This window comes from Triticum dicoccoides, chromosome 4A (genome assembly GCF_002162155.2).
Source record: "Triticum dicoccoides isolate Atlit2015 ecotype Zavitan chromosome 4A, WEW_v2.0, whole genome shotgun sequence".
Taxonomy (NCBI): Eukaryota; Viridiplantae; Streptophyta; class Magnoliopsida; order Poales; family Poaceae; genus Triticum; species Triticum dicoccoides.
The window spans coordinates 285,371,758-285,385,688 of record NC_041386.1 but is presented as its reverse complement, the minus strand read 5'-3'; positions in this window follow the sequence as shown (position 1 = coordinate 285,385,688).

Here is a 13,931-nt window from a genome sequence, read left to right as displayed (position 1 = left end):
GATTTCCCATGTATTGAGTGCACCAATGATTTTAGTCTTGCTATTGAGATTGCCCCCATAGCATTCTCGCATATGTTTGGAGATTTTGACATATTCCTTGTGAAGCATGCTTGTCTTACCTCTTTGCACCATATACCTAGTGCCATGAATATTGCCATTGTTGCATCATATTATTCATGCACTTGTGATTCTAATGGTTATGTGCAAGAGAAAAGAACCATCATGATGGATGTCCTTCCGACGATCGTTTTCCACCTCCTTCTTGGGCGGCCATGGCAATTTGACCGAGGTGTCATTCACAATGGGCGTACCAATCACTATAGCTTCAAAATGAAAGGGAAAAAGTTTGTACTACGTCCTATGTCTCCAAGCCAAGTGCTCGCCGACAAGCAAAACACCCATCGTGGAGAGAATAGTGAGAGAGTGAGCCACCAAAAAGAGAGTGAGCACCACAAGACCAAATTGAGTGCCTCCACGATGAGCGACAAGAAAAACTTAGTCCTATTTGCCACCAAACGTGAGATGAGCGAAGTGTGTGAGAACCCATCAAGTGTCCTACACTATGTCCTATTGTGCAAGGATGAGGCACCAAAAACTAACACCTCTCACAATCTACCTTTGGTGTTATCTTCTCTATTGCAGGAATTTCAAGATGTTTTTCCTGATGAGCTACCTCCGGGACTACCTCCACTACGAGGCATTGAGCACCGCATCGATCTCATTCCCAGAGCGCCACTTCCAAACAAAGCTCCCTACCGCGTCAACCCCGAAGAAACCAAAGAAATTCAAAGTCAAGTAAAGCATCTCATAGACCATGGCCATGTGCATGAAAGTTTGAGCCCTTGTGCCGTACCGGTCATCCTTGTGCCAAAACGTGATGGTAGCTTTCGCATGTGCTCCGATTGTAGACCTATCAATGCTATCACCGTTCGCTATAGGTACCCCATTCCACGCCTAGATGATATGCTTGATGAGCTTAGTGGTGCCACTATATTTTCCAAAATTGATCTTAAGAGTGGTTACTATCAAATCCGCATACAGGAGGGCGATGAATGGAAAACTGCCTTCAAAACCAAGTTTGGTTTGTATGAGTGGTTAGTCATGCCTATGGGTCTCTCGGAAGCACCGGGCACTTTTATGCGCCTTATGAATCATGTCTTTCGCCCTTACATTGGTATATTTGTTGTGGTTTACTTCGATGACATTCTTGTGTTTAGCAAATCTATCAAAGAGCATGTCACCCATGTCCGCACCGTTTTGCAAACTCTTAGAAAAGAGCGCCTCTATGCTAATATGGAGAAATGCCTTTTTGGTGTTGATAAGCTCGTTTTCTTGGGTTTTGTTGTTTATTCTAAGGGTGTTCATGTAGATGAGTCCAAGATCAATGCTATTAAGACTTGGCCGCAACCAACCAACTTGCATCAAGTGCGTAGTTTCCTTGGTCTTGCGGGTTTCTATCATCGCTTTGTGAAGGATTTTAGCACCATTGCTTCGCCTTTGCATGCTTTGAGCAAGAAGAATGCGCCTTTTATTTGGGGACCATCCCAAGATACCGCATTCAATGAGCTTAAGAATTTGCTTACTCATGCTCCCATGCTTGCTTTACCCAACTTTGACAATCCTTTTGAAATTCATTGCGATGCTAGTGGTAATGGCATAGGAGGTGTGTTAATGCAAGAGAAGCGCTCCACAGCTTACTTTAGTGAGAAACTTTCTGGAGCGCAACTCAATTACCCCATCTACGACAAGGAGCTATATGCTTTAGTCCGTGTTTTGAATGAATGGGAACACTACCTTCGTCCCCATGAGTTTATCATTCATACCGATCATGAGACTCTAAAGTATCTTAAGGGTCAAACTAAGTTGAACAAGCGTCATGCTAAATGGAGTGAATTTATTGAGTCTTTTCCCTATGTCATCAAGTACATCAAGGGTAAAGAAAACATTGTAGCAGATGCGCTTTCCCGTATATGCATGCTTGTCACCCAACTTGTATTGAATGTCATTGGGTTTGAGCATATCAAAGACTTGTATGAGCATGATGCAACTTTTGCCATTCCTTATAACAAGTGTTTGTCGCATGCATCTTGGGAACGCTATTACCTAAAAGACGGATATCTAATGAGAGCTAACAAACTTTGCATTCCCGAGTCCTCTCTTCGTTTGTTGCTTTTGCAGGAATCCCATGGAGGAGGCTTAATGGGACACTTCGGATGCGACAAGACACTCGCTACGCTCTCCAAGAACTATTTTTGGCCAAAGATGGTTCGCGATGTCAATCGTTTCACCAACCGGTGTTCAACATGTCGCAAAGCTAAGTCCAAAGCTCAATCTCATGGTCTCTATATGCCTTTACCAATTCCATACCAACCTTTGGAAGACATTAGCATGGATTTTGTACTTGGTTTGCCTAGAACTCGAAATGGGCAAGACTCCATATTTTTCATTGTGGACCGTTTCTCCAAAATGGCACATTTTATTCCTTGCAACACAATAGACGATGCTTCACATGTTGCAAATTTGTTTTGTAGGGAAATATTACGTCTTCACGGAATGCCAAGGACGATTGTCTCGGACCGCGACGTCAAGTTCTTGAGTTGCTTTTGGAAGACCTTATGCGCCAAGCTCGGAATCAAGTTACTCTTCTCCACGGCATACCACCCTCAAACCGACGGCCAAACGGAGGTGACGAACCATACACTCTCCACTCTACTACGAGTCTTGATCAAGAAGAACATCAAGGAGTGGGAGGAGTGCCTACCAATCGCCGAGTTCGCCTACAACCGTGCAACACATTCGACTACTGGCAAGTCCCCTTTCGAAGTCGTCTATGGATTCAACCCATTGTCCCCATTGGACATTCTTCCTCTACCACTACAAGAGCGCATCAACATGGACGCGAGCGACCGAGTGAACCACCTCAAGAAGACGCATGAAGATACAAGGCACACCATAGAGCGCCAAGTACAACGACTTGCGACCAAGCGCAACGCCAACAAGTCCCCAATGGTGTTCCAACCGGGTGACCTAGTTTGGGTACATCTCCGCAAGGATCGTTTCCCCAAGGAATGCAAGTCCAAGCTACTTCCAAGAGCCGATGGCCCATTCAAGGTACTCGCACGCTACAACGACAATGCCTAAAAGGTCGACATCCCACGAGACAAGTACAATGTGAGTGACACATTCAACGTCAAAGACTTGGCCAAGTACCATGGTGATGAAGATCACGATCCATGGACAGATCCCTCCCAAGGGGGGAGATGATGTGGAGCATCCTTCCATCATCCCCATGGACTCTACACCGACACATCAAGCCCCACGTGGACCTATGACAAGGGCGAGAACACGTGCTTTGGAAACCGAGGTGAACTCCTTCCTACTTAGCTTGCATATGGATACGAATGGAACATTGTTGCTACCTCACCAAGATACACTATGTCTCATTAGGTACAAAGAGGAACACCACCAAGAGGCTCAGGAGCACCCCCAAGGAGAAGAGGAACCACCCCAAGACCACGTGGACCAAGACGGAGTGCAACACCAGCAAAACTGGAAGTCCCAGGTGACCCCGTGCGCACGGGCTATCCAGGAAGTGGGCGCTGGAGCATCCCGTGTGCACGGGCCTGTACCGTGCGCACGGGCCTCCCAGGATGGATGGCTGAGATCCCCAAACTGAGCCCCTCTTCATCTCTTTCGACCCCAAGACTATATAAACCGTACCTAGGGCTATGTTTAGGGTTAGCAAAGTATGAAAAAAGTATGAGATGAGATATTTGTGAGCTTTGCTCATTCTACCTTCCCATTTGTGGAATCAAGACCCCTTTGGGAAGAATCCTAGTGGATTTCAAGACCTCCTCTAGGAGAAGACTATCTTCAATACCTCATCTCCTAGGAGTGAGAAGAACTTTGCCATTGTATCTTTCCTTTGATTGTGTGTGTGACTTGTGGATCTTATGTTGCTATCCTAGTGGATGTGTGATTGGGGAATTGTTTGTGTGTTTTCCTCTTTGTGTTCTTGAGAGTTAGCCCTTTTTCCCCCTCCAAGTGTGAAAAGATCCCCCTCTAGGATTTCATCCTATATCAACCTGGAGATAGTTTGTGTGCGTACATGAAAGGGGCGTAGAGGGGGGGGGGCTCTGCAATGGAGAGAGAGATGCTCTTCGTTTCTCTTTATTATGACTAACTTTATATATAGTATAAAAATATACTAATTCATAGTGCGGAATAAATATCATTGTGGGCACCACGCAATGCAAGCGTTCATACTCCTCCATATAACTTTGTAATGTTGTATATATGTAGAAATTCTAAAACATTTTTTGGACACACTTTATTCAAAAGGAATGTTGTATGCGAAATAAACGTGAAGAGAGGGCTTTTTAGATCAATGGGGTACGTGAGGTAACATGTGTGAATGTGTAGTTGATGCATTTGGCAGGGCCTAGAGTGGTATGTGTGTGTATTACATATTCGAGAGAGGCATGGATAGAGGGGCCGACAGGGGGTGTGTGGGAGAGATAACACAAGAAATGAGAGTGGTCTAGAGAGAGAGACGAATATGACATCATGGTGAGAGATTCCCTTGAGTGTGTATATGCAAGGGGGAAGTGGATAGAGGCACTAGGAGAATATATTTTTTATGTGTGGGTGTGAGAAGATAACGAGACGTGGGGGCAGAGGGTGTGTCACCGCGTGAGGTCCGGTGGGTCGAGGTGAGGCCCTTCGTTCGGTTCTGTCCTGCGCCACATTGGTCGGCCCATGACGCATTCAGGGAGACCCATGGATGACTAGTCGTACAAGACAAAGATAGCATAGTTGTGAAGGACTCTATGTCCACTGACAAAGCCGGCTAGGATTTGTAACCCTAGGTTCTCGGACTAAGGTAACCCCTTTATCTCTCGTACTACTATTCATCCAACCTAACTTTAAGGGGCATCCTACAAAATGCTCTACTAGAATCATACTCGTCGATTAGGAAGAGAGGTGTGAGACAATGCATGAGAGACAGGCCTAAAGATAATGTGCGTACAAGAGACATGTAGGCAGGTCTATGTATATAGAAAGGGTCGATGGGGATTGTCCGTGTGTATGCTTGCGAGAGGAAGAGTGCTTGTGATAAAGGTTAGTGAAAACAGTCGTAAATGGTTACGATAGGGAGGGAGGGTTATATCGAGAGCATGTGTGCAAGAAAGAAACCTCGGGAGAGGGTGTGTGAGCATGTGTGAGAGACCACCGATGGAGAGTGAAACTACACGTACAAGACTGCTGCACACATTGATTAAAGATATAAATTGTATCCAAATATTAGGATGGGATCATGATATTTGCAATTCGCGTAAGGAACGATCATTGATCCATCAGACATCTATATTCTATCGAATTTGAGCATGTCTATGTTATTATTCGACACAATTGATCCACATAGTTAGTTTTCTGAACTCCAGACAATGCATCGCTTTAGCAATCGAATATAAACATGAGTATAGTTCATGTTGTGTGTGTAAAGCACATTATACATACGAAAGTTACAGAATGAACATTATAAATAGCTACCTATGAACTAGCATACATTTGAATTCAACTTAAGGTGGTTTTAAAAAATCTCATTCAACATGAAGTCCATTCAATCATTTGAATTTGATGTCATGGCATTTGTAAATCATACCTAAATTATGGGGGCACCAATATTTCCTCTGATTTTGTACATAATAGCATATGTAGTCATGTACAAAATAGATTCTAATTTAGCTCCTCCATTCCAAAATAATCGTAGTTATAGGATTTTCAAGTGTCAAAATTTCAAAATGAAGCGGATAATTTAATGAGGTTTTCAAACATACAAGGTCAAATTTAACGTTTTCTATTTAGGTCAATCCTCAAAGTTCCAGAGTACTCTAAACGTGAATGCTTGTGTTTCAAAATTTCGAACGAAGCACCAAAAGAGCCTCTACTCGCCCGAAACCGCGTGAGACCAATGTTTGGTAGTACACGGAATTTACTTTTCTAATAACCCCGACCCGTGAAACCTACCGGCCCGACGTCCAAAGGTCTAAACCGGGATAGGTTTGTAGCTTCATCTAGACGTCACGCAACCGCCTCCGAAAAACATTCATACACAATGGTCGCGTAAGCACACACGCGACACCTTGGATTACCATCCCACCCCCGACCCGCCGTAGGTCCAAAATTTAAGAGGGGGGCAAAGTTTGTACTTTCCCCAAATTTCAAACAAGCGCGTCCCATCTTCTGTTAAAAAAAGCCAAAAACAAGCGCGTCCCAGACCGAAGCATGGCCCCCCCGCCCACCCATCCGATTGCCCATTCGTACTCCGTGGGTGCAAAAACTACCTCTCCACCAGCCGTGAAACCCTGGCGTCCTCCGTTCGCCACCCCATTCCACCCATCAACCGCCGCCCTCCTCCATCACGCCGGAGCCGATACCCCGACGTCGTCGTCCACCGCAACCTCAACCGCAACGCCCTCCACGGCTAGTACTTGAAGCCAAGGCCGAGCCGTCCGTACCTGAGCCAGTTAAACCACGCCGTCATGCACCTCACCGCTGCCGCTCCAACTTCGCCACCCTCCACCGCACCGGAGTTGTTCCTGTTATGCCGTCCTTCGCCGCCTCATATCTGCTTCCCCTCCGCCGACATATGGCCACGACAACATAGTCAACAATTTGGCCATAGGTTCGCCCAAGCCTGCACCCTCCAGAACATTGATTTCCTCGACAAAAACAAGAAGATCGGTGCGACATGTGGAGGCGACCACACCGGCAACCGAAAATGGTACTCCTCTTCCCTTATTTGTGCAAATCTTAGGTGTCTGCTTGAACGGTATTCATCCCACAGAAGACACTAGTTGACTGCTTCTTCTTGATACTAGATGTTCCTAGTAACTCGCGATGCACAAGGTTTCTCCTCATATACTATTTCACCTTAGCTAGAGGTCCGTCGCCCCCCTGAATTTCAATTCCTAGTCAGTTGATTCCCAATTAACGGAACCATTCCCCGGCGTAACATGCGCTAGTCCGCCTATTACGCCGGGGAAGCAGCGCCTCGGTGTTTATCTTAGGGGCGTGTGGGGCCTAGAGCTACTAGCGCCCGATCTGGAGGTCAGCCAGGATTAAAGGGACGACCAGGGGGTGTTGCCAGGCACGGCGGCGGTGTGAGGTCGAGGGGAGGGCGGGGCGGCGGAGGCAGGGGTCTGGGTCGGTGGTCGCTGGCGGTTCGAGAAATATCGTCAACAGTGACTTGCAGGAGGTAGACGAAGGCCATCTGCCCGTTCCTTATAGATCGTACGGTTCATTAAAAAAATCGACTGACCTATTTATTTTCAGTCGACTATTATCTTGATATGACCACATGTGGTGCTGTGCTGGAGGGGTACCTGCATTTCCTGTGCTCATATATTACAAAATCATATGGAGTAGAGTCTAATTTTGTTTGCCATGCAATGTTGTAGAGATATCATATGTCTCCTGTCATTTATTTTTCAGCCACCTGGTATCTGCTACTTTTACACTGCACTAGTTCTGCACACACTTCACCCATACTCTTACTATTGTGTTTTTATGTAGGGGTATTTCAGAGTCTGCCTCAAGAGGAGCAAAAAAGAAAAGAGAGAAGTTGCTCCAGCTTTATACGCGGGTAAGCACGACACGTTACAACACTATAAAGGGTGCAGTGTCAGCAGATGGAGACGGTAAACGTAGCTCTGGAGTTGATGACCTCGCTCGTAATGAACCACCACCCTAGGTGCTTGCTTTAACTTCACGGTGTCATATGTGGTTGCATGTTCCATATGGTGTCTAGCTTGTATTCGAAAGGCCGAAGTCGGTCTTTATTAAGATAAGGAAAGATATTTTTTACATGAACCACCATCCCGTGAGCACCAGAAGACAAATAGCTAGTCAGGGCACTGGCCGAGCCAGTGAGAAGCCCAGCAAAGAGAGGCATCACCTGGAAGCCAACTAAAAATCCGCGATGGTGGCGAAGCAGCCTGCCTCCCACCAGGCTCTCAGGTCCTAGATGATCATGCTCACCACTCCAGCGAGATGTCTAGCTTGTATTGCTTCCAATTTGGATAAACTGCATCTGCTTAGCTTACACATTATACCTTTGAATATGACATGCCTTTCTGTTTTTGGTACATACTAGTACATCTGTGTATTAACCATGTTCTTACATCAAACTAATGTTCTTGTGTATCCCTCATCAATCACTTATGATGAGGCAGTCAGGCAAGTGGATTACTCATTTAAAGAATGCAGCGTCAGCCTCCCGACATGATTCGCAAGAAACAGCAAGGCTAGATGAAGATAGTGAACGTAGCTCTGTAGTTGATTACCGCATTTCCCCTACACTAGCATCGCAGGTGCTTGCTCTAACTTGGCAGCGTGATATGTGGTTGCATGTTGCATATGGTGTCTAGATTGTAATTCTTCCAATCTGGTTAAACTGCATGTGCTATTCTGCTTAGCTTATACATTATACCTGTTAATGTGACATGCCTTCATGTATTTAGTACATAATACATCTGTCTATTAAGCATGTCCACACATAAAAGTATTGTTTCTTTGTATCCCGTATAAATCAATATGATGAGACACCTTTAGTATATACAGTGTGATATTAGTTGCATCTTTGTATGATTTATAGCATGCGCTGCTTCTAATATGTTGAAATGCCATTTATGATGGGACACTTTTAACTTGGCAGAGTCATATTGGTTGCATATTTCACGTGGTGTCTAGCTTGCATTGCTTCTTATTTGGTGAAATGGTTTCTGCTTAGTTTACACAAACAGTTGTCAATATGCCATGCCGTCCTGTTTTTCGTATTATTCCATCCTGGAATCATGTGTTTGCCTTACATCAAAGTAGTGATTGTCAGTATCATGCACGAATGAGTTCTGAAGAGTGAATTTTATTGCTTTTTCTTGTAGGTTTTACTTGAAAATTCAAAATCAATAAAGTGCAGCGGATGAAGGTGCTCCTTCCAAATGGAGGCCCTCTACAGATTCTACTCCTCCATCCCCCCAAGATGATTTCCAAGACAACACATGCATAGACACTCAACGTAGCTGTGTTGGTGATAAGCACGTCTCCCCTAGTGCACCATCACAGGTGCTCCCTCTAACTTGGCACTGTTATATGTGGTTGCATGTTATGTATGATGTCTAGCTTGTATTGCTTCTAATTTTGTTGAATTTCAGCTGCTTACTTTACACATTATACTTGTGACTAAGATACGTGTTCCTGTTTCTAGAACATACAATATCTGTCTATCACACCATGTTCTTACATCACAGTACATTTGTTCTGAAGAACTAAATTATTATTCGTTTTTCTTGTCGGCTTGACTTAACATGGCACAGAAAAGAGGAAGCAAGACAGAACGACAGGGAAAGGGAAGCGGAACAATCCTGCAGATTCTACTGGTACTGATGATGCAATAGAAGGCCAAAGCCTAGCGGAAAATTGTACCGACATGGTATCCCATGCTACACGAGCTGCAGAAGAAGCCAAACAGAAACAAATAGCTGCCACCAAACAAGCAGAGACAACCCTAGTTGTTGCAACACCTTCCACAGGACGACTAGCTGCACGATTTACTCGTTTGTCAACTCAGCTAGCAGCACGTTCCCAAGCTCCCTTGCCACCTGACACTACTTTTGAAGCACTCTTGACACAAGATGAGTTGGCAAGATCAGATGAACTTTGTGAGCTTCAACAGCAAGAAGGTAGTTGCTGGAGTCAAGTTACAGTTGCATGCTTTTTTATATGTAGTCTCACAGTTTGATGTACACTAACACTTCCTATGTTTGTTGTTGGACTAGCACCTAGGCGCAAGAGGAAACAAACATTAGGGATAATGCTCGATAGGTTAACTAAATCTAGAGGAGGAAGAATGGAGATCCGTTTTGAGGCAGGTTTAAAAAGGCCACGTGATGCTACAGAGTCAGCCAAGTTAGTATCAGAGGTAGCGGTTGCTATTAGGTGTCATGTACGTATCCTCCCAAGATGGATTCAACACAGGAATGACAAAGACGAAACCCATTTCAACACCTTCCTCGACCATTTATCTGTAAGTATGGTTATGTATGGAAACTAGTAATATCGTCTTGCTCTGTCCAATACTTTCTAGGTTGCTGATAATGAGACTCCCATAATTTTTAACAGATGAGGTTCAAGTTGGATAGCCAAGATGATGCAACCAGACAAGCTTGCATCCATGTTTTCAAGTCTGCTCTATGACAATATCGGTATAACTTGAGCAAAACTTACTTTGAAGGCAAGGCTAACAGTGAACTTGCCCGAACATCTCTAGTGGAAAATATATCTGATGAAGACTGGAGAGGCCTCGTTAAACACTGGTCCGATCCGAAGTATCAGGTACATTATATATATGTGATCAGATCACATGTTGAAGTCCTATTTACGCATGTGCCACACAAATCTATCTTCTTGTAGGTGAACTGTTCAAAGAACAAGGCCAATCGTACGAAAGTGAAATTCCAACAGACGACAGGACCATGTAGCTATATTGCACACTACGAGGCTCTTGTAATTAGCTGCCATTTCACTCTTTTTGCTGTACCATATTATCAGATCTATATTGACTTGTTCCAAATGCAGAGGAAAGCCCTCAAGGACCAAAAAGTACGTGAACCAAATGTTGTCGAAATCTTCAAGGACTGTCACACCAACAAGAAGAAGGGCATGACTACACCAGTCAAAGACGCTGTTGTAAGTCCTTAATCCTCATGCCTTTTAACTACTACTTACTCTGACTTGTGCCTTGAACCGCATGGTTTGCAGCCAATGTCTATTACTCTTTTCAATTTTATACACAATTGTCTTAGTGTATCATTGCACCTTACAAGATTTAAAAGAGAGGAGTGATGTTCCTTTGATCTTGACCTGTAATCTAGTTCCGTGCTGGACTTGCCCACACAACGTTACAATTGTCTGTTTGTCTGTTCTCAGTTGTTTTTTGATATGAATGATGTCATACTATGCTTACCGTATTATAAACTTCGTCTCTTTATCCTTATCCCTCAATACAATGTGAAGAAATAGACAATACATTAGCGATGGTACATGGTCATATGTTTGGAACCTGGTTTTATTATGTACTTTGCAATAAAATACAACTATTATTTTACATGGGTTCACCAGAATAAGTTCTGTATATAGACCGAAGCTATTTTGTTTGGTTTTGTTGCCTCCTTAATATCTTTTGTTCTGGTACTACTAATGTAAAACCACAACTTTTCAGCGAGCTATGGAAAAAATGGTGGAACCGCCACCTTCTAAAGGTGGCGAGGCAACTATAACCGCAATGTCAGCTCTTGCTGCAGTGGGTCAGTACCTATCCACTAACAGTGCCAAAAGCACGTTCCTGCATAATACTAGCTTGGTTGTTAAGGCAATCTCGTCCAATCTGCCTCATGATCAAGATATGCAAGCTCAAAACAATGTTGTATCTGCGCTCCAGACACAAGTCCATTCCCTAACAAAGACCCTTTGTGAAACAAGGAGAGACATTGTTCGATGTTGTCAAGATATGCATGGTTTTGAAACCAGACTATCAGACATTTGCTATGTTGTTCAGGAGCCTAGGAGAACTGAAGGCGAAGGTTATGGTGCTCCATCGGACAATACAACATGAAAACATAACAGTCAGGTCAAATGAACTGAGCTTCTGAACTTCTGGTGGTGCATTTATTTGCTAGACTGTTAACTTCTATGCCAACCTTCTATAGTTGTAATTTGTTTTAGTGTGATACAAAATTTGTTCTTAACGTGCAGCCACTGGCTGAAGAAAACAACAAGCCATTTTTGTATAGTGTAGGGTGTTCCCCATATTTTCACTGGTGGCGAACTTTGATGCCCACCGGCTGTAGTTAACATGGGCCTCCTATGGGCCGTAGAAACAATGGGCCTTCTAAGGGCTGTAGAAATAATGGGCCTTCTATGTGGCATAGAAATAATGGGCCTTATACGGGCCGTAGACACAATGGGCCTTCTATGGGCCGTATCATCATTGGGCCTTCTATGGGCTTATGATCGGTTGGCCAAACATGGGCCAATAACAGACCACATTATGGACGTAAATGGGCTAGAGTTGAAATCGTCCGTTCATGGGCCGACCATAACGGGCCGTCGTTAATCGGCCGATTTTTGATGACGCTGTGAAAACGGCCCAACGTATTAACGGGCCACAAACGGGCCGACTATAACCACGGGCTGAATTTGGCCCACAAGCAGAAAATGACAGTAACATGTCGTAAGTAAATGAATGTGGAAATGAGCCCAAGAATAAATGGGCCCTGAGAAGGCCAAAAGATAACATGGGCTAGAAATGGCCCAACGAAATAATGGGCCGTTAATGGGTATAAAATGATACACTGTTCATTACGGGCCAGTTTCACCATGTGCCTTAATGGGTATAAAGTGATACACTGTTCATTACGGGACAGTTTTACCACAGGCCGTTAATGGGCCGAGAGTAATAAGGGCCTCATACGGGTCGAATGACGTCATGGGCCATACATGGGCCGAAAGTTAAAATGGGCTGGAATTATATTGGACGTCCCAGATGACGCTATTGGGCCTAATTCGGATAGGCCGTAAACGGGCCCTGGGTTAGCGGGCTGTAAATGGGCTATATGCGAATAGGCCGTTAACAGGCTTGCCGTGGGCCGGCTAGCCACCTTTTGGCCAAGTCAAACGGGCCGTCCTTTTCATAGGAATGGGCCTCTGTTGGGCCGTGCCACGTGTCGATGAATCATAGGCGCTTTGGGTCCAATGAGTGGATGACATCTGTCCCAACGGTGAGTCGACACGTGTTTCCTCCAGCCAATGATGATTTTACATGTGGAAAATCCCCATTGGTCGGGGCTATTAACGGGTTATCGGATCCAAAACCGGACCCAATAGCTTAACGACGTTCCGTTATGGTGGATGCCACGTGTCGGTCACCCTTGACGAAAGCACTTCTGTGACGCGCGATTTATCGTCATGGAAGTGGACACTTCCATGATGATAATTTTGGTAATGTCATGGAACACTTCTACAACAGCACAGGTATGACTATCTTGATTCTGTCATAAATTTGTCATGGATGTACATGCATGACAGAAAATGTGACCTACTATGACAAACACATATCATCACAGAAGTGTATTTTTTTGTAGTGTGGGTTGTGCCCACCCACGGGCCCCTCTCTGGTAGGTCTTTGCTCCAGAAATTCTTATATATTGTATAAAAATCCTCGCAAAGTTTCGTTCCATTCCGAGAACTTTAATTTCTGCACAAAAACAACACCATGGTAGTTCTGCTGAAAACAACGTCATTCCGGGGTTAGTTTCAAATCATGTAAATTATAGTCCAAAACAAGAGGAAAAGCGTGAGAAAAAGTAGATACATTGGAGATGTATCAGCAGCTCCCCCCGCTGCGGAGTCGGCACCACCCCAGGAAGATCTCCCATAGGCTTCCCCGTCATGTGCCCCAGCTTTTGGCCCGACCTCCGGAGCCCGCCTCCTCCTCGCGCGCGAGCCTCAAGAGGGGTGCTGGACTTAGGAGTTCAAGGCATAGCTGCTTCAGGGAAGCCTGCCAGAGAATAGGAAGGCGCGGAGCGCATGGCTCACCAGACCACTTCATACTGCATCCAAGACGCTGAGCTCTATCGGAGGCATCCAAATGACATCTCTTTGCGATGCATCTCCAAGGAGCATGGATGTGAACTACTGGTCGACATACATGGTGGGGACTGCGGGCATCACTCCTCATCGCGCACCCTCGTGGGCAAGGCGTTCTGCAGCGGATTCTACTGGCCCACGATGCTCAACGATTCTGTAGAGTTGGTAAGGTCCTGTGAAGCCTGTCAATTCCATGACAAGCAGGTCTACCAGCCGCTCAAGGC